Genomic DNA, 21,950 nt, shown 5'->3' with positions numbered 1-21,950 from the left:
ATATTAGGAGAAAGGAAAGAACCAGACGATTGCAGTGGTCAAGGTAAAGAGCCATGGAGAATTCCACCAAAGTGTGCCTTCGTTGTGGAATGACGAAGAAAAATTCAGGAACTAGTACCGAATGCCCATCAATAATTACGGTATAAGGAATTAGAGGAAAAAATGAAGTCAATAATAAACATCAGGCAAACAAATTACAGGAAAAGTATAAGTTCTGAGGAAAGGCTGACACTATCATTAAATTCAATATTCACAACGTCAAAAGTGATGTTCACTTTCGAAACAACTAGGTACTGTATGTCCGTGGCAAAATATATCAAATAAAAGATTAGTGGCAGGTACATTTCTTTGCATTCTGCAGGATTCTAATAAAGTATTGATAAAAAGGACTGAAAACTGTTATGTACATCAATTTGAATTCATAATTTGAAGGTGCTACCATCAACAGTGGAAATATATTTATTTAGGCCTACAGGTTTCTGGACATTGGTGACTCGTACAGATTTAGGATTGCTCACAATACATCAGTGGATTTGTTCCTATTATATGTGATGCCATTCATAGAGCACTACAGCCAGAATTCTTGACAGGGTGAAAATTCCAACAAAAGCCTCACAACAGTGGCTCATTGTACTTCAAATATAAGACTAATACTATTTATGCTTATTTGTTTTAATGATGCTGGATCTTGGGGCATAATTACTGTCTTTTCAAATGATATTTTGAGGTGTTTATTAGATGGAGGTTAACAGCTTTTTTTTTTTTTTTTTTCATACCACTTGGTGAGATCCCACCTACCAAAATAATAGACATATCAAGAAATGCTTCCAGTCAAAATTTACATTACCTAATGTAGAAATAGTGTGTCAAGTTTCATTACAATCCTGTAAATAATTTTGAAAGAAAGAAAAATGCACATATGCTCTGAATATTGTGAAAATGATAAAAGCAATGGAGTTCCTTACACTGTTTCTCTCCCTCATGATCCTCTGCAAATCTCTTGTCGCCTCTCCTCTTCTTTGTTATTGTGCCATGTTCAGAATAGTATCATATTGCTTTCATGACAAGCATGTTGCTGAATTTCTGTAGGCCTACTGTGTTTTGTGCAAAGAATCCAGGTCCATTACCAAACTTTGCAAGAATGACAATCCTGTCTTAATTTATATCATTGAAGACTACAGCAGCTTCAAAAGCAGCTAATTTTACCAAATGGCTGTGAAGAAAGGTTGTCTATGGACATCTCTTCCAAAGTAAATTCTCTTTAGGGTTCTGTGTATTCACATATGTGTACATTTCTTGAGGAGTTCAGGTGAGGCTAGTGCTCTGTACACTAGCTTAATAACTATAGGAAAAGCTTCTGGAATATTGTTCTAATAAGTACGTTGGCAGTGTAATAGACTGATACTTGTCACAACTACATGTAAATTACAAGGTCTTGTTTATTACCCTCATCACTAAGCATAAAGTACTGTCTCCCCAAACTTTGCACTGGCAAGCTGATCTAATTGCTCACTTGGCAATAATAAGCCAATTAATATAAATCCTGCACTTCCATCCAAGTTACTGGTAAACTCCTTGGTACAGAGTAACAACTTTTTCCTCAAAGGTCTGGTAGGACTCTCTTTCTTACCTCAATGTTGATTTTGCCTTTCTGTGTATTGTTCATATGTAACTTCTTTACTGATATGAACATGACCAAGCCTATCTATCCATCCTGAAATACTTTCCTTATGAATCAGTTCAAGGAAAATGAAAACTTTGCCTTCAATTTCACCAAAAATGAGAACCAACCACTGCAAAATATAATAGGTGCTAATAACAAGCACCTTGCCTTCTATTTTTAGAAGTGAAGAGTATGCCTTTCTAACAACTAAATAGACGACTATTGCCGCCTACAGTAAAATGTTATTTAGGCCTGTTGCTCAGGTGGTAAATGATTTAAATTTGCTATATCTAACATTGCCTGTCAAAACTGTTTGTAAATACCAATTATATAAATTAATGTTTGACAGAGTAGGGTGTATGGGCTTTGTAAGATCTTGGATTGACTTACAGGGTAATTAATCTACTCAACCTTTTATTACAAGCATGTAACTGTCATATGAATATATTATTTATAAATAATGTACATATTCTGCCATCATATCCCCTTAATATCACATCACACAAAATACAGTTTTTTATGTTGTAGATTAAAATCTACAAAACGTTGGTAGAAACATCTGTCAAAATAGTTACAAATGAATTTTTCATCTTTGTTTTTCATTGTTTATATGGATCTACAGCACAAGAAATAAAATAATCAGTCTACCTTGATGCCCTCTGTAGGCCTATATGTTATTAATAAATTATAAGTACAGTAACAGACATGAAAGTAGTGATCGCTGGTGCAGACAGGTACAATGGCAGGAGAGTACTTGGAATGAGGAGATAAAGGCTACCTAAGTTACAAAGTTATAAGGTGGCAGGGAGGGATTCGGTCAGGTATAACTGTAGTAAGAATTTTGTCCTATGCAAACAACTCGGTCTATTGAAACTGTGCAATCTAATATTAATGGATCTACAGCACAAGAAATAAAATAATCAGTCTACCTTGATGCCCTCTGTAGGCCTGTATGTTATTAATAAATTATAAGTACGGTAACAGATATGAAAGTAGTGATTGCTGGTGCAGACAGGTACAATGGCAGGAGAGTACTTGGAATGAGGAGATAAAATAGAACTGAATGTCAGGTTGAGAATACAAAACTGGAACAGGTAGATAATTTAAAATAGGTATTTAGTATGTGTATTCTCCCAGGATGGCAGTATAGTAAGCAACATTGAATATAGATGCAGTAAACCCAATGCAATGAGCTTGCAGTTGTGATCAACAGTATTCTGTAAGAAGGCAGTCAGCTCCTGGACAAAACTACTCATGTCTTTACACTGGTCTGGTTTCAGACCACCTGTGTTATACAAACCTAGTGCAATGAGTTTGCAGTTGTGATCAACAGTATACCGTAAGAAGGAAGTCAGCTCTTGGACAAAACTACTCATGTCTTTACGCTGGTCTGGTTACAGACAACCTGTGCTGTACAACTGCTTACTACATACACACAGAAAGGACCTACTACATGTATTTCAAAATACTCCTTTCCTTGTAAACCATACATGTTCTACCACATAAAATATACAAATTAAGATGTTGTAATAATGCTCATGTCTGTCTGTTAGGTCATCAGCCCAGAGGCTGGTTGGATCCTCAAATAGCACCACCAAAGGTTATGCGGTTATAAGGAAACCGCAAAAACCAATGGCAGCACCAAAATGAGGCGTACTAGGCAAGACGAGGAGTGAGGTAGTTTGCCATTGCTTTCCTCACTGGGTCAGCAAGTGCTATTGCAGCACGACTGACCCTATAAGCAACACCTTTCATAGCACTCAGATGCACTAGTCGTGCTCTGAATGTCATTACTCAGCACCACCCATACCCCAGCAGCTTCCATATTGTCACAGCCATGGATGAGACTGGGACTTCGGTGGAAGCTACATTTTACTCTGGCCTAATTAATAAAAATTGGAGTTAAGGTTCTTTCCCATCAGGTGCTAATACACACAACTCACTGAGGATTCCAATAAATATTGATAGATAAGTATAACAAAAACTGATTTAATTTAAAAAGTAGAACATTTCTCAAGAACATAAATTTTATTAGATTCTTTCTTGGTCTAACAATGTATACAACAGTTTCTGAATTTTAACTTTGAAAACCCTTCGACCTAGTACACTCATTCCTTCCATGTCATCATGAAGACACTAAAAATAACATTGATTATATTTTCTTTTCAGTTTTCAGCATCTTTTCTAAATATTCACTTAACACATCACTGTCACTTTCACATTTCTGTTCCTTTTATTTTTAACTGCTGGCGGAGCTGTTTGTAGAAGCAGAAGCCACTGGACTGGAAGTTGAAGTCCCTTCAGTAATTTCTGAACTGTAGGAGTTAAACCCCTCCAACACAAATTATTTCTGCTTCCTCCTCCTCTATTTCAGCTTGGTGAAAAGGCTCTCATACACCAGGTGTCACTTCCATACATGTGTTTGTTATAGAACTGAAAAAAATGAACAACATATTAATGCAATTCTTCTAAATTGGAGCTACATTTTAGTCTGGACACAAGCCTTCTGTTTAAGAAATTGTTACTTTCAATAATTATTTTAGTAAGATGATTGTTAGGTTAGATTATATTATATTACTTTCAGTTATATCTGATAAATTAATGAACAGATGGGTGGAACTTATGGCCTACAGACTGAATCTTCCCCTCACTCTTTCACAACTAGAACACTGGTCTGTAATGTAGGCCTACTTTTAAAAATAAATATTACAGAATTGTACCTTCTTCCAGCAATGAAGAGTTCCAGAAAGTTGAGGGCATTGAAGTAGACCCATTTTATGTTTTCTGTACAGCAGAACCTGGGAGGAGAGGGAGGATGTTATCTCTCCAAGTTCGATATCCAGCCTTCAGAATTTGCCATGTTTTGGCACAACTTTTTCCTGAAACAATGAATCAGAATATTGTGACAAAGAAAATATACATGTAGTAGGCCTACTTATGGCATAGGCCCACACTTATTTGTCATTAAAGCAAACAATGGTATTCATTCCATTAGGTACGAGATGGAGGTTAGGAAAGCACTGCTTATGTTTTCCAAACATTTCTTCAATTAAGTTACAAGAATGATAATTACTACTTCTCCTAGTGTAACTCTTTTTACCAATCTATTCCGTATAATATATTTTATCAATAAATAATCTAAGATAACACTATTCATAAGATAATCGTAATAAATCTAATAATTACTTACCGGTATTACCAGTTTTTGTCCCAATTCTCCACACTATAGAATACCATACAAAATTCACGGTCTCCCTATTACTATATCCAGGGAATCTAGGATTATACACCACTTTGTTTTCATACACTAAAGCAAATTAATGTTTCGATTTCATCAACAGATGACTATGTTGCGTCCGCCATTATCGAACGACTGCGACTGAAAAACGGACACGTTTGTTTTTACAAACCAGTCGATCTTCATCGCTCGTAGTTGATCGCTGACGATCGATGCTGTGTGACTGGTGCCACTGCCCTCTGTAGGTTTGTTTTCTTAGTCGGTCGATCACAGTCGTTCGATCGAGCCTGTGTGACAGCCCCCTTACTCGAACCGATAATGATTTAGAAAAAGGAATGGTTCAAATCGGTTAAGGTCTTCCGCTCGCGCAACAGCCATCAAAACTCTAACAAAGTCTCGTGCTCGTCGTAACTCACTCGGGTCAAAGACCCTGATGCTCAGCTCACCCACCACTCTCGCCACCATGCCGTGCCATTGTTGTGTCAGCCTGCACTTATCCTTCGTGTTTGATGTGTGTTTCATTCGCTCTTCCAGTTACTATTGTGGCATTTGCATCTACTGTATTTCGATGTTTGTTTTGTGTTATGACATTTTTGTGTAACTTTGCGACTTAACGGTGGTATACTATGGATGTACCTCAGAAACTCATCACAAGACAGGTATTTGATTGTCCTATATTTGCTGCACCTAAAGACTTTTCATGAAATAAGCTTGCTACTGGTGAGGACGTGATTCGGTGTTGTTCACAGGAGAGATACCACGTGGCGTTTAAAGTTAATAATAAGAGCGTCAGTTTTTCACACGTTGCCAGTACAGTAGCTAACAAAATAAAGCATCAGAAAGCATCCATTCCAACGGTTACAGATAAGAGAACTGTGCAACTTATAAAAGCGTTGAATGATAAATATTACAACATTCGAAAATTATATACTCGGGATAAGAATAAAGATTCGTTTAAACAGAAAATTGACGTTTTTAAGAAAAAAATGCTCATTGCTTTTTGACGTAGCAGCATGAAAATGCCCCATTGTTGTTAATTGCATTTGCAGCGGAACCCCTGATTTATGTAATTGCGATATAACTGTCAACTGTGTGCAAAATCAAACAGAATACTTGCTATTGAGCTAAGATTTGTTTACTTATTACAAGCACATGGAATAGGAAACATTGGAGGGTTAGACGTATCTGAAACAAAGAAATGTATTAAATCATTGGAAAGGAGATCACGTGACAGCCATTTAACTCTGGATGATGAATCTGAATCTCATTTGAAACCCTCGTGCTCGTATTCAAATGTAAATATTGTTGAAACTGATCTTGGTCGCTATTGCTACCTTTACTAGAAGGATAACAACTTTAACTTTAGATTGTTTGATGAAAAGTCTTTAGGTGCAGCAAATGTAGAGCAATCCAATACCTGTCTTGTGATGAGTTTCTGAGGTACAGCCATAGTAAACCACCGTTAAGTCACAAAGTTACACAAAAATGCTATAACACAAAACAAACATCGAAATACAGTAGACGCAAATGCCACAATAGTAACTGGAAGAGCGAATGAAACATATCAAACACGAGGGATAAGTGCAGACTGACACAACAATGGCACGGCGTAGTGGCAAAAGCGGTAGGGGGGCTGAGTGTCAGAGTCTTTGACCCGAGCGAGTTACGACGAGCTCGAGAATTTGTTAGATTTTTGGCGGCTGTTGCGCGAGCGGAAGACCCTAACCGATTTGAACCATTATTTTTTCTAAATCATTATTGGTTCGAGTAAGAATCGACTAGTGCTATTACATTTAAATATTGACAAGTTAAGCAAGGTAGAAAATTATCGTAAAAATATACATTTTTCCTAATTTCGGCAAACTTTAGAGCACGTGTGTGACCGGAAGAAATGAACCTATTTTGTTTCTTTTTTTACCCCATTTTATTCTTCCCAATTCACAAGTTTTCCGCGGTATTATGACTTGGAAATAATAATTCGAGTTTTTTCGGCCCACCCTAATGTCCAATGAACCTCTGGAGTCCATTTCTATTTTGAAGACCAGGAGTTCTGGTTCCTGTTATGACCAAACATTTACTCAAGACTTTTTGCAGGAAGCTAAAAAGGTCACAACTGTGATTTTGAAGTCAAACTAGCGTGCGATTTGCAGTGTGTATTATATTACTCACTTGTGTTACGTTAAACAAGTCTTATTGTGTAAAACCTTTTTCAATTATCGCATATCTGCTTAATTTATCAAGGAAGTCCTGTCATGTATGCTCCAGACTACTATTCACCATGCCTGCTGCTGTTTAACATGGATTTCTTCTTGATTGTCATGTTCATCTACAAATCATTGGCCTATGATGTAAGTAGATATGATTTCATTGAAGTATCCTGTTTAAAGCATGCATTATTGTCATTCGTAGCCCAGAAGTATTATTTTCGTCAAGCTGGGGTATCATGAGAATGTTAAAGGTCTACCTTTTCAATACCATGAATGTTTATTGATGTGAATATATATCACATAACGTTTAAAGAAGATTGGTACTAGTTTCGACGCTCATTGCGCGTCATCATCAGCCAACAAATCAATTGAGCAAAGTACAATTTATCAAATAGCAATGTATAACACATGATAGCACCTACAAGACAGATGTTAAAATTGACAATTTAAAATATAAAACATATGACAGCAAATACAAGGATTAATGTTAAAAGTTTTATATTTTAACATTTGTCTTGTAGGTGCTATCATGTGTTATACAGGGTTATTCACTTAACATGTTACACAGAAATAACTTCTAAACCATTAAAGATATCAGCATTCTGTTTTCATATTCGTAAATCGTATGCAGGGTCTTTTAAAATAACGTGCTACTTAGTCTCATAGGGTGATTAACAACAGAGATATTGATACTAACTCCATATTTTTAAATGGAACGGCACAAATTCATACACCTGATTTAAAAGTTCATCTGCGTACAAGTTCAAATATGTAAGTATTTTCAAAATCGGACAATTACGTTTTGAGATATAAGTAAGAACAGCATGCGCTGTTTTGCATGCCGCATTAGACAGCGTGAAGTCGGACAAAGACACATTGAGGCGCAAGCAGTTTCCTGCGAGTGAGTTCAGCCACAGAATGGATACCAGGCATGTAAGCACCTCGTACACATGTGATGGGTTTGCAAAGTGTGTATGACAGGCGAACACATGACAGGACAGAAAGGGTTGTTGTGTTTACAAGGAATAAAATAAGTACTTTGCCTTGAAAGGAATATAACGAAAGCTATAATTGTCACTGGTTTTAGTGTACAGTTCATACTACTCTATGAGTTGAGAAATAAACATAACACAATACCGGAAGAGCTCCTTCTAGAAAAGCAAATGTTCAGAGCTGATCGTGGTGAGATGGCAGCAACACTATTATTTGTTTTATTTTACACGCATTAATCTCCGCAGAACTCCAGCGCGACTGTAGTAGCGTGCATTCGGGAGAGCGTAGGTTCGAGTCCTGCCTCGCTCAACCTGACAGTCATTTTCAGGGTGTCCCATGTTCAACACCAGGCAAATACCGGATAGGTACCTTTGTGATAGGCCACGGCCGACTTCCTTTCCAAATCCTTCTCATTCCCATCTGTGAGAAAAAACGCTAAACTGAGCGCAATCTATTACATGTCAAAACAATACAACTTTAATCTCCCTTCCCCGTTGTGTGTTCGCCAGTCATACAATAACGTTGCACACCCAGGGTATGTTACGGTACATCACATTATGTTTACAGTACATGCCTGGTATCCGTTCTGTGGCTGGAATCAAGGCGAGGAAGCAGCTTGCGCCTCAGTATGTACTTGCCCGACTTCACGCTGTCTGATGCGGCATGCAAAACCGCGCATGCTGTTCTTATTCATATCTCAAAAAGTAATTGTCAGATTTTAAAAATACTTACATATTTGAACTTGTACGCAGTTGAACTTTTAGGCCAGCTGTATGAATTTGTGCCGTTCCATTTAAAAATATGAAGTTAGTATCAATATCTCTGTTATTAATCACCCCATGAGACTAAGTAGCACGTTATTTTACAAGACCCTGGTACCATTTACGAATATGAAAACAGAATGCTGATATCTTTAATGGTTTAGAAGTTATTTATGTGTAACATGTTAGGTGAATAACCCTGTATATTGCTATTTGATAAGTTTTACTTTGCTCAATTGATTTCCTGGCTGATGATGACGTGCAGTGAGCGTCAAAACTAGTACCAATCTTCTTTAAACGTTATGTAATATATATTCACATCAATAAACATTCATGGTATTGAAAAGGTGGACATTTAACATTCTCATTTTACTGTAATCCCAGTTCAATACGGAACAAAATGTAGTTTCTAAACTTTCAAGCTGGGGTATGTCGAAAATTGTTAAATATTTTTGTCGCACGAGAGTTTTACTGATAGCCCTTTTCAAAAGTTAGCAGGTATGTTGAACTAGTAGCTGAAGTTGAGTATTTGAATGAAAGAATTATAATAATGCATGTAATTGTAAACAAGGAATTGCTGAGGATAGTACAGTGTATGCTCCATAGACAGGATGTAGCGTGGAAGAAAAAGATGAGTGCCTCAATGAACTGGAAACACACATTGTTGGAGATGGGATCATGATAATGGGAGATCTGAATGCTCATGTGGGAACTGATAGAATGGGATATGAGAATGTTCTGGGCCCACATGGGTATGGCGATAGAAATGAAGATGGAGAGAAACTGTTGGACTTTCATATCAGAAATAACCTGATAATAAAGAACACATTGTTTTATGAAGAGGAATAGCCGTAAGATCAGACGATATAGTTGGAATGGACAGTATGGAACACTCATCGATTTTATAAAAACAGACCGAGAATGGGGAAGATATGTCATGAATACGAAGATAATCCCCAGTGAAAGTATGGAGGTTGATCATAGATTATTAATTGTGGAATTAAAACAAGTAAAAATCCCTAAAATTGTATAAAAGAAGAAACCAAATATTAGGATTTGGGAATTGGAGGAGGATAAAAGAATGGCATTCCAAGATTGTATAAAAAGGAAGTTGCCTAACACGGAAATGTGAAGTGGAGAAGAAGAATGGGGCTATTTAAGACAGACATTTGTGGAGGCAGCAACTGAGGTATGCAGGAAAACAAAAGTAAAGATTAAAGGAAAGCAGACACTGTGGTGGACGGACAAAATAAAAGAAAGGAACAAGATGAAGAAAGAAATGGATAAAGAAAAGCAAGAAATGTATCAGAGGGATGAGAATAAGATAGAACGGTTACATGTGGAATACAAAAGATTGAAACTACAAGTAAAGAGGAGTATCAAGGAAGAAAAGGAGAAATTTAGGGGAGAGTTGACCAACAAAATTGAGCAAGATAGTCCAGGAAATCAGAAACTATTATACAGAGTAATAAAATCGAAAAGAATAAATCAAGAAAAAATCAAAGCATTAGAGAGAGAAGATGGATCCATAGTACATGACAAAAGGGTCTTCAGATGGTGATGGCAAAGTATTTTGAAAATCATGAGGATGACTGCTCGGAAGAAGGAGAAAAGAAAGTGGAAATAATAGATGGAAAAAAAGTAGAGAACCCAACCCAATAACATGGCTGGAACTTGAAAGGGCAGTGAAAGAAATGACCAAAGGTAAAGCAAGTGGAAAAGACAAATTCAATGCTGATATAGGATGCCTTTGCTTGCAGGACCTGGTGTGTACAGTACACTTCTTCTGGTATGGGCTAGAGCAATTTTGTTACTTTGATTGATCTGTCTCTGTCTTATCCTTGGCTTTGGCAATATGAAAGTGACTGAGGTATGAGCGATGCTAGTAATGCCATTCCTTCGGCAGCCAGTCCCTGCTATGAATGGTGTGAAAATGTTGCTCATAGGGTCGGTTGGTGCATGCATCTCAGTGGGCTTGGCAGACTGACATGTGGTAGCAACTTCTGGCTCAGTGAGGAAAGCAACGGGAAACTACCTCACTCCTCATTTCCCTAGTACGCCTCTTCAGTGATTCCTAGGCCATCTATGACAGCTGATGGCAGAGCTGTTTAGGATCCAGCCAGCCTTAGGGCTGAAGACTGAACACACACATACATGGGTTAAGGCAGCAGGAAGGATTGGACTACAGTGGCTATACCGAGCCCTCAATGCCATATGGATGGATGAATTGTTATCTGAAGACTGGCAACAAGGAAGCATTGTACCTCTGTTCAAAACAGGAAATGGGAAGAAATGTGAAAATTAGACGTATAACCCTATTATCACATGGGCTGAAAATAATGGAGAAAGTCATAGACAAAAGACTGAGAGATATAATAGAAACACAGAGGAAGAACAATATGGCTTTAGACCAAATAGATAAAAAATAGACTTGATATTTACAGTGCGAACGGCAATGGAAAAACATCTGGAAAGGAACAAGGAAATCATCTTCATATTTTTGGATTTGGAAAAAGCTTATGATACAGTTAAAAGAAAACATGTACGGGAATGCCTACTGAAAAGGAATGTACCAAAATCATTAACTAACAAGATAAAAATGTTGTATCATGAGAGTAAAAGCAGTGTACTAGTGGGGAGTCGTGGGATCACCGGCTTCAGGGATTTTAGCTGAGATATACCATTTAGAGCATACAGCAGTTAACAACAACAGTGACTTCGCGAACATAACATTTTGGGCCAGATTTGTGGATGACACACTCGTTATCCTTGATGAAGGAATTACTGATGCAACCACCACTCTTAGCAAATTAAACAATATTGATCCGCAGATAAAGTTCACTCAGGAATCTGAAACAAACAGGAGCATACATTTTCTGGATCTCATGTTAAACAGACTTCCTCTATCAATTGAATACGAAATTTACAGAAAACCAACACAGACAGTCACTACTATCAAGAAAAATTATTTTCATCCCAAAGCACCCTTCCCTGTGGGTGGGGGTGGTAGAATAACACCCACGGTATCCCCTGCCTGTCGTAAGAGGCGACTAAAAGGGGCCTCAGAGGCTCTGAACTTTGGAGCGTGGGTTGGTGACCACGGGGCCCTCAGCTGGGTCCTGGCATTGCTTCCACTTACTTGTGCCAAGCTCCTCACTTTCACCTGTCCTATCCGACCTCCCTTGGTCAACTCTTGTTCTTTTCCGACCCCGACGCTATTAGGTTTGCGAGGGCTAGGGAGTCTTTCATTTTCACGTCCTTCGTGGCCCTTGTCTTCCTTTGGCTGATATCTTCATTTTTCAAAGTGTCAGATCCCTTCCATTTTTCCTCTCTGATTAGTGTTATATAGAGGATGGTTGCCTAGTTGTACTTCCTCTTAAAACAGTAATCACCACCACCACCACCACCACCACCACCACCACCACCACCACCACCACCACCACCAAAGCACACAAGTATGCAACCTACAACAGTATGGTAGACAGGGCATTCAGTATACCACTTAACACAGTAAATCTAAATAAAGAATTGAATACAATCAGCTTCATAGCCAAATAACGGTTACGACAATGCATTTATAGAGCGCATTATCAACAAACTAAAATATCGTCTAAATTCAACTCTAACTAGAGAGAAAATTAAACCTGATTATTATTCAACCTTCACATTCAACGAAGATATTTACGTTGTTCCAAACATTCTGAAGAAACACAACACCAAAATCGCATATCGAACTAACAATAGAAATATGGATATCTTATATAATACCAGCTCAATTAACAAGACTAACATTATAAAAAATTGGGTGTTTACAGATTCCAATGTCAAAACTGTCAATCCTCGTACATTGGTCAAACAGGGAGGAACTTCAAAATCAGATACATGGAGCATGTTAATGCTACAAAATATAATAGATACTCGGCAGTTGGTCAGCACATTCAAGATTCAAACCATAGCTTCAGTAACATACAACAACACCCATATATATCCCATAACAAACATCTTCAAGAAACGAGGCCTAAAAATAGCCTATAAAACTACACACAGTAATATCAGCATCCTACACAATTCCAAATCTATTAACAATAAAAGCCAATACAGCCACTCAGGAGTCTATCGCATGAGGTGCAACGACTGTGAAGCCAGTTACATTGCACGTACTGGGAGGAACTTCAAAATACGATACAATGAGCATATCAATGCAATAAAACAGTCATTTTTCAGCCATAGGACAACATATCGAAGATTACAAACACAAATTTACAAATATTGAAAATGACATGCAAATTCTAAGTATTAACCCCAAGAGCCCCTTATTCAATATAATGGAAGAATTTTATATAAACCTAGATCAATATGTCAACCCAAATTTTAATCTGAACGAAATCACAAAAAAAAAAAAACATTCTTTTTGATGCAGTCATCCCCCTCTTAAAAAATAATTACCTAAAAAGAGTTAAGAAGCAACATCCGATACACATAAAAGAACCGCCAAGAGATACCTCCCACTCCAGTCTCACTCTCCCAGCAGGCGCTCCTTATACCCCTTCAAACTTCCCCTCCGCAGCCACAAGCAGCAGCTCTAGACAAACACGCAACAGTACTCGAAGTGCTGCCGTGTAATGCACAACAGTATCAACATCTATTGTAAATACAACGCAGACTCTTTTACCTCTAACTTAAAACCTAGTAGACGCAACTTCTCACACACACTTCGTTTCTACTTACAGATAAATACGGCCTACAACATAAAAGGAAGAAGCCTTCACGCTATCTTCCAAAATTCAAGACTTCAAGTATTGTAAAACAAATTGACACTTGACAAAATTATACATCAAATTAAGAAGCACATCACTAAAAACAAATTTTTATTCTTAAAAACACATTTTACTATCAGCTCAGCATTAGTATATATTATGAATCTTGTACATATATATTGACAGTGCCTCGAACTGAACACTAGACAACTACCCAATTCCTCAAAAAGAGTGTCCAAGTCATTCCAAGACGCTCATACTACCAGCAGAGGAACATTGTGAAATAAACAATATAGTTATCGCAAGAATAGACATCCGAAATGTTTTAATCAATTAGCTATAAGTTTTAACGTAATAGTGGACACTTCAAGAATACTACTATCAGTGCATACACAACATTGCAAGTTCCAATTTTTACGCTGATCAAAATAACAAAAACATTTGCAAATGACATGTCTTTTTATACTACGTAATACTTTTATAATCCAAGAAAAGAGGACTTATTTTATTATTTTAATTGTATCATTTGTTTTAGATGGTCTGTTGAATTGGACAATTGTCACGACTGTACAATATTTCCCATTGTGATGCTTTTTTAAGAACTATATTTGTAATTGTCAGCTGATGATGACCCTTGAAGGGTCGAAACTGGTACTGTGAATGATAGTATGTAAACAAATGTTAAGATAAGGTGGAGGCTTCAGAATAAGTCTTATGTTGTAACATACAAGAATATATAGAGGTGCTCATGAATATGGACAGAGGCCCTATTCTTGACGTTGCAGAAAATTGCTTCATTCACTTAGACAAGTTCTTCAACTCCAATTCGAATCTGAACGAAATCTCAGAAAAAACTAATATTCTGTTTGATTTTTTATTTAAAGTATTTAATTATTTTAATCTTTCGAATAGGAGGTCAATATTTACCGTGATACACAGTACCTTATCACGTTACAAACCCCCACCACATTGTTCACAAGACCCACCTTAAACATACTAATCCCCTAACAAGATCTTTTTCTTTCCCCCCCTGCCGGGCTGAGTGGCTCAGACGGTTAAGGCGCTGGTCTTCTAACCCCAACTTGGCAGGTTCGATCCTGGCTCAGTCCGGTGGTATTTGAAGTTGCTCAAATACGACAGCCTCGTGTCGGTAGATTTACTTGCACGTAAAAGAACTCCTGCAGGACTAAATTCCGGCACCTCGGCGTCTCCGAAGACCATAAAAGTAGTTAGTGGGATGTAAAACAATTATTATTATTATTATTATTATTATTATTATTATTATTATTATTATTATTATTATTATTATTATTATTATTATTATTCTTATTCTTTCCCCCCCCATCTTCCTCCCCTCCAGACTTCTCACAAGACTAATGTCTTTTACCACTGACTGATTTCATATTCATCAGTGTTAAAATTTTATCAGGTATAAATTACATACCAAGCGATTGAAATAAGTTCTCGACGCTCTGGTTGACGCATAGCACGTGTGAGTGTTTTAAATGACTCTTTACTTTGGAAGCCTATTGGAGCCTTCTGTTGAACGGATGCACTAAGACTATACATTGGAGAACCTTCTTTTATTCTTTGAATAATGGGAGACTTGACTTCAATGTGTCACTGCGCCAGATTTAATTATTATGCCATTGCTCTTCTGTTATGGCGATTTATCTTAACACATGGTGTGAATAGACAGTTATAGATTTTTAATGAACATAGTTTTGATTATTATGTCTGCTTATATATTTGTGATTCATTTTATGGCTGATGATGACATTATGTATGTCGAAACCGGTCCCCAAGTTGAATAAAAGTATTTGTAACATCAACACGTAATTAGTATTGAAAAGTTTGAACCTAATAGATATTTTATCGTTGATCTCAGTTCAATACGGAAACATGAAGTTCATATGTTTGAATTGTATTTACTGTCTGCAGTAATATAATCGTGACTCGGCGCTGATATGGACTTGGCAACAAAAATCCAAATTCATTAAAATCTCTGTTATAACCAGTATGGTAAAAATGTATAAGACATAAATTATCAGAAATTTAATTTAAATGATAATAGGATAATAAAACAACTATTTAATTACTTTTGGAAAACTAAAACAAAAAATAATTGGTTCAAAGAAGTTCAGAATGATTTAGAAGAGCTGAATATTACAATGAAGCAAATTGAAAATAGAGAAGAAAAAAGGATTCTCGAGAACAAACAAATAAGATTGTCATTAAAAACTGTACAACACAAACAATGTGTCATATCTGATGAAGAAAGGGCAGCCAGGTCAGCCAGAATGAAGAGGTTTTGGGAAAGGAAGATGATGATGCAAGCTAAATTTTCAGTTAATTCTTTGTTAACAAAAATGTATTTGGGTTTGATTTAAGTGCTCCAATGTGGGCGTAAACTATGTAAATAATAAATAAATAAAGAAATATCAGAAATTTAATACTATATGTCTTTAGTTATGTAGTATTTGTTGATAGGACCACTAATAACACACATATTTTAGAATTAAATTTTAGGACTTCCCCTAAACTACCATTTCTCTCAGCGCGAATAACATTATTTATGGCCTAGATTGTAGAGGCATTTTCCCCGACATTGCATACTGATTTTCATTAAGATTGGACCACTAATAACATAAACATTTGAGAATTAAATTTTAGGTCTTCCCCTAACTACCATTTCTCTGACTGTGAATAAGATTATTTATGGCCTAGATTATAGCAACATATTCCCGGACTTTACGTACCAATTTTCATTAAATTCTCTTTAGCCGTTTTCCCGCAGTGTGTATACATACAACTGGCTCAGAAAGAAAGAGAATAGAAGCTTTTGAAATGTGGTGTTACAGAAGAATGCTGAAGGTGAGATGGATAGATCGAATCACGAATGTAGAGATACTGAATCGAATTGGTGAGAGGAGATCGATTTGGCTAAATTTGACGAGAAGAAGAGATAGAATGATAGGACACATCTTAAGACACCCAGGACTTGTTCAGTTGGTTTTTGAAGGAAGTGTAGGGGGTAAGAACGGTAGGGGTAGACCAAGATATGAATATGACAAGCAGATTAGAGCAGATGTAGGATGCAATAGTTACGTAGAAATGAAAAGGTTAGCACAGGATAGGGTGGCATGGAGAGCTGCATCAAACCAGTCTATGGACTGATGACTCAAACAACAACAACATACAGACATACAGAAATTACGGAAAATTAAAAAGTGAATTTCTTTGTTAGTATGTACACAACCGATAAAGAAATACCATCCTTTTTAAATTCTGAGAAATGTACAGACAAAACTCTTAATCATATATATATGTATGATTAACTGCCTTCTTATACAGTTAAACTCTGTTAAGAAGTTTTTCAAGGGACAAAGAAAAACAACCAACTTCTTAAGCAGGAAACTTCTTAAAAGGGGTAATGCCTGAAAACTTATTCTCTACTTTGAAATACATGTGAAACACACAGCCAACAGTTTTCCTTGTTTGTGAACAATACCAAAATAGGCTGATATATAAGAGCTGCTAAAAGAAAGCTGCAGTATAGATATTAGATTATCATCACATGTATTTTTAGAGATAGAGTAAAACAATTGAACATACTGTATTATAAAAATACTTGATAGAGGGGAATATAATTATATAAAACCTTACACAAGAGATAAGAAGAAATACTAAGAACATTAAAACGGTAGGTGGTAACCGTACATTACGTGAATTCCATACTGCATTAGACATTAAATACATTTCCAAACACAAAAGTCTAGGCTCGTACTTGGAAGAGAAATTGTTCAGGGTTGACTGTTTTAGGTTTTTACTGTTTTCTTGAAGTATAAACCTCTCCATTTCCCACATTGCCTTCCATGTGTTCTGAGGCACACTGACTGAACCTTCCATAAACCACCTCAGTTTTTCAAGGTAGATGCTTGCCTCACTGCAAGATGGCCTTGGGGGATTCTCTTCCTCAACCTCCTCCTGTTCTTCAATCTCCTCATCTTCTGCCTGAATTTCCTTGCAGATCTCATCGATGGTCTGCTCCTCGCAAGTGAGTACCATATCATCAATGGCAGTGAAGTCGTCGAAACTACTGGTAATCTCCATCTTCTCCTGTATAGTTCTCCAGCGCCCTGGCTCTTCATCACCAACTTCCATAACAATGCTGTTGGTACCACCACCAAAGCCTGCTTTCTTGAAGCAATTTGCTATTATTACAGGTTCCACTGAGTCCCATGATGAGGCAATGAAATGCATTGTGTCCAAAAGAGATGGTTTGTAGACGGGTTTCCCTGCTTCCATGAGTAACAGCATACGGCGCACAACTGACCTTCGGTTCTTCTGCTTCAGTACCTTAATGATGGGGCCACTCCTTGGGATGAGCAGGGCAGTGGTCCATAAACACCACAATCTTGCTGTTCTGGCTCTGCATTTTGGCATCTAATGCCTGCATATATTCTTCAAACAGGGAACTTGTCACCCAAGCTGACTTGTTGCTGGTGTACTTGCATGGTAAAGTCCTGACATTTTAGAAATAATGTGACTTCCTAGACTTCCCTGTCATCAGTAGTTTTTCAGTTCCTTCCATATTAGCACCAACCAATACCGTAACTCGCAATTTACTTAATTTTCCCCCCCGTGGCAAGATTCTCCTTTCAAAACTCGAGATTTATCCGAGATAAGCTGGTAAAAAAGTGTGAATTCATCGCAGAAATGTTTCCTTCCACGCTCCCCTTTCCTCCACACTTACGATATCTGCTGTATTTTTAAAGCGTCCAGCCACCAGTTCGACGCGGTAAAAGGTACCTTTAATTTGCATGCATTTTCTTCAGCTTTCTCCTTCACAATAGTCCTGCTCAGAGGTATGTTTAAACTTCACTGCTGTTTAAACCATATTAGCAGAGCTTGTTCTACTTCATCGTATTTTCCAGATTTAACTTTCTTGCAATTTGCTGAAGTATTCCCTGCAGAAGCCAAGATCTCTTCTTTCTTCACTGTAATGCCGTTCAGATAAGACGGCGGCATCCCCAGCTCCTTCGCCAAAGCAACACTAGAAAGTGTAGATGACTCCACTTTCCTTATAATCTCCACTTTTTATTTCATTGTTTGTGTCTTTCGCTTGATCACTTTCCTCTGAGTTCCGCTCATTTTCACTTAAAACGTTCGTATATTAAGTACAACTAACTCCACTGACTCCTATTCACACTAATTACGACGCTACATTACACTTGGCAATCCGTAGCTTAGGCTTACAAGACGAAAAGACAAGATGTGTACTACAGTTAGTTAGCATGTAGTTTCTATCATCCTCACCATTCCCCCGCCCGCGACACCTGCTTCAAGTTAATGGCAGCAAATGGGAAATCCGGCAACTTACTCTTAGAGATTCTTAGAACCTATTCATAGGCCTATATCGCCCCTGCATTCCTACCGGTTGTCACGGCTATGGGCATAGTTTCTGGCTGTTTTGCAAGTACCGCTTGGACAAGCCGGTATTGAGTTTATTTTCCTGCCTTAATCCTCTTCATGCTATAGGTAATGAAGAAAAGAAATGCAGGTTCGAAGTTGCAGAAATGAGTGTATGGGAAAGTATTGGGGTATTACATGCGAGTGATAAAGGCGCAGTAGCAACACTAGCACATCTAAACGTAAACAGTTTCTTTCCCTGCGAGAATTTTATTTCATGCCTCCTCATCCTTGTGCTACGTTCTAATAATGTGATGTAATAGTTATGAGTGACGTAATACAATGTTTAGCTCGTGTAAAGGTAAAAATAAAAATAACTTTCAATTTTATACCGACACGTGGTATCGCAATGCCTCTGTGTGCCTGTGTCAGGCCCCCTCCCACCAACACCCAGCTGGTTATCAACATTCGTTTTGCGGCATAATGTGTATCAGCTGGCAAGTCGGTTGTTTCCTGCATAGTCAGGAAGTTTCTTTGTTTCGTAATAGTTTATTTACCTAACTAATAATGGACATGGAAAATCTTATCAGTTTAGTTCCAAAACGTAATTTCCTCTACGACAAGACTCATATTGCAACAATGTAAGAGAGAATGCCTGGAAGGAAATAAGTAAGGGAATGAAAAATCAAACAGGTTAGAATATTCAATTTTTGGCAGATTAGGCCTATACATTACTTAGTTTATTTCGCTATTATTGTTGACGTTATTTCAGAATCATATCGTGTTTGAGTCCATATACAGTACGGTATGTCAGTATGATAATTGACATGGCTTGGAATGTACAGTATTTACTGTGAATAATTTTATAAGTGACATTTCCTACGATTGTCGTATATGTATTCCTAACAAACAGTACGGTAATGCGTAAGAAGCTGCTGTGTTGTGGACAAATACATTTTTCGATTTTTAATTAATGTTGGCCAATGGCCGTAGCCGTGTTGAAACACCGGATCCCGTGAGATCTCCGTAGTTGAGCAACATTGGGCGTGGTCTGGTGTTGGATGGGTTGCCATGCGCTGTTGGTGGGTAAGGGAATGGAGGAGCAGAAAGGAACGGCCACCCTACCGCACATAAACTCCGGCTCAGGAACACCTCTGCAGAGGTTCGGACCTGCCTTCGGGCAGAATAACCCTTACCTTAATTAATGTTGAGGCCACCTTGATTAATGACTTCACTCTGTCGCGGCACAACTTACTGAATTCAAGTTTTATCAAACCATCCATTGTGTGCTTTGTGTTTCCCGCGTAGAATACCATTAGATTCTATTCTGCTTGATGTGAACGGTGGAGTGGAAATTTCGACTGATGGGTTTGATTCGATTTCACAATTTGAGGATGAGCATCTGGTGTTCGTGTTGTCATAGCGTGACGTTGTATGGCCTTGGCAAGCCTGGAGAGGCTCCGTGACAGGTGCAAACGATCTAACATGGTTCAACTTGCGCAGAGACTGGAGGGTTCTGTCTATGAACTGCTTTGAGTGGATGTTTTCTATCTCAAGGGGCTCTAAAATTTGAACTGTTTAACCGGGAAATATATTTACAACAGAACACTTTAAATGGGAAAAATATACATATATCTTAATGCAACCGATAAAGGTACCAAGAGTATCACACTTCTTAGGCAGGAAAACTTCTTATGCGGGAACTTCTTAACTGAGTTTCACTGTATATAAAGTTCTATCATCACAATGAATGCTAAATACTGTAGATTGTATGTTGTTGAAATTAGTCAAAGTAACATCTTGTTGGAGAGAAAGACAATGACAATTGATATACAAATGGTTTCACGTTGAGTATCCATTTGGCTCAATGAATACATGCTCAGTCCTAAACCCTGAGGTTAAAGGTTCAAATTTTGCAGCAATGGTACTTATTGCTTGTTAATGTTTTGTGTAACATTTCAATTACAGTAATTCAATCTTTCTATTACCGACTTGAAATCACTTTTTCGTTCCTATTTACACCATAGTGTCCACATCCTGGAAAGTCAGGGAAAAAATGTTGGTCAGGGAAAGTCAGGGAAATAGACAAAAATCTGGAAAATCAGGGAAATCTTCCCCGATGATGGATTTGAGGGGATATTTTTAGGCTCTAGTCTGTTAATCCAGGCTATTGTAGCATTGCTTTTTCAGGTATTTTTTTCACAAGAAATGCGTAACAATGAAATGGCGTATGGCTTTTAGTACTGGGAGTATCCGAGGACATGTTCGGCTTGCCAGGTGCAGGTTTTTCGATTTTACGCCCGTAGGCGACCTGCGCATCATGAGGATGAAATGATGATGAAGACGACAGATTCACCCAGCCCCATGCCAGAGAAATTAACCAATGGTGGTTAAAATTCCCGACCCTGCTGGGAATCTAACCTGGGACCCCTGTGCCCAAAGGCCTGCACCCTCATTTAGCCATGGAGCCGGGCTTGTGTAACAATACTATAGTTTTTGTGTGTCCTAGTGTCATTTCTTTCAACCATTTTTGTTATTCTTTTTTATTTCAGTTCTAGGATGCTTTCTTAAAACGCATGACAATGGCTAACAAACAGTGTACATTTAATAAACTTTGGCTAGACAGTAAAGTGTTTCCTGAACCGAGTGGTTGGTTGGACATATTGGTAAATGATGCAACTTCAGCATATTGTAAAGTGTGTTGTAAATCGTTGAAATTTAGTAATATGAGTAAACAAGCAGTCACTTCTCATGCTAAAGGACCTACTCATATAAAATACATGAAAGTAAGTCTTCCCAGCAAACAATGTCTTTCTTTGCATGGAATACCTCTACTCAGTCTCCACTTGAAGATATACAGCTAAGAGTTAGCTCTACATCCATAGCTACAAAGGAATTAGCAGTGCCAGGAACAAGTCA

The 21,950-nt window shown here is 37.6% G+C and overlaps 1 protein-coding gene and 1 long non-coding RNA gene across 3 annotated transcripts in view; one reads left to right on the top strand and one right to left on the bottom strand.

Moving 5' to 3' along the window:
* The window catches only part of Eps-15 (Epidermal growth factor receptor pathway substrate clone 15), a 555,588-nt gene that overhangs the window by 93,553 nt on the left and 440,085 nt on the right, over nt 1–21,950 (top strand). The window lies entirely within an intron of this gene.
* Nucleotides 3,797–5,156, bottom strand: LOC137500591 (uncharacterized). The gene is made up of 3 exons (XR_011018107.1): nt 4,863–5,156; nt 4,384–4,542; nt 3,797–4,096 (listed from the first exon to the last, which is right to left on the bottom strand). It is a non-coding gene; the product is annotated as an uncharacterized lncRNA (long non-coding RNA).

This window comes from Anabrus simplex, chromosome 4 (assembly GCF_040414725.1).
Source record: "Anabrus simplex isolate iqAnaSimp1 chromosome 4, ASM4041472v1, whole genome shotgun sequence".
Taxonomy (NCBI): Eukaryota; Metazoa; Arthropoda; class Insecta; order Orthoptera; family Tettigoniidae; genus Anabrus; species Anabrus simplex.
This window is presented reverse-complemented; position numbering and strand designations above follow the sequence as displayed.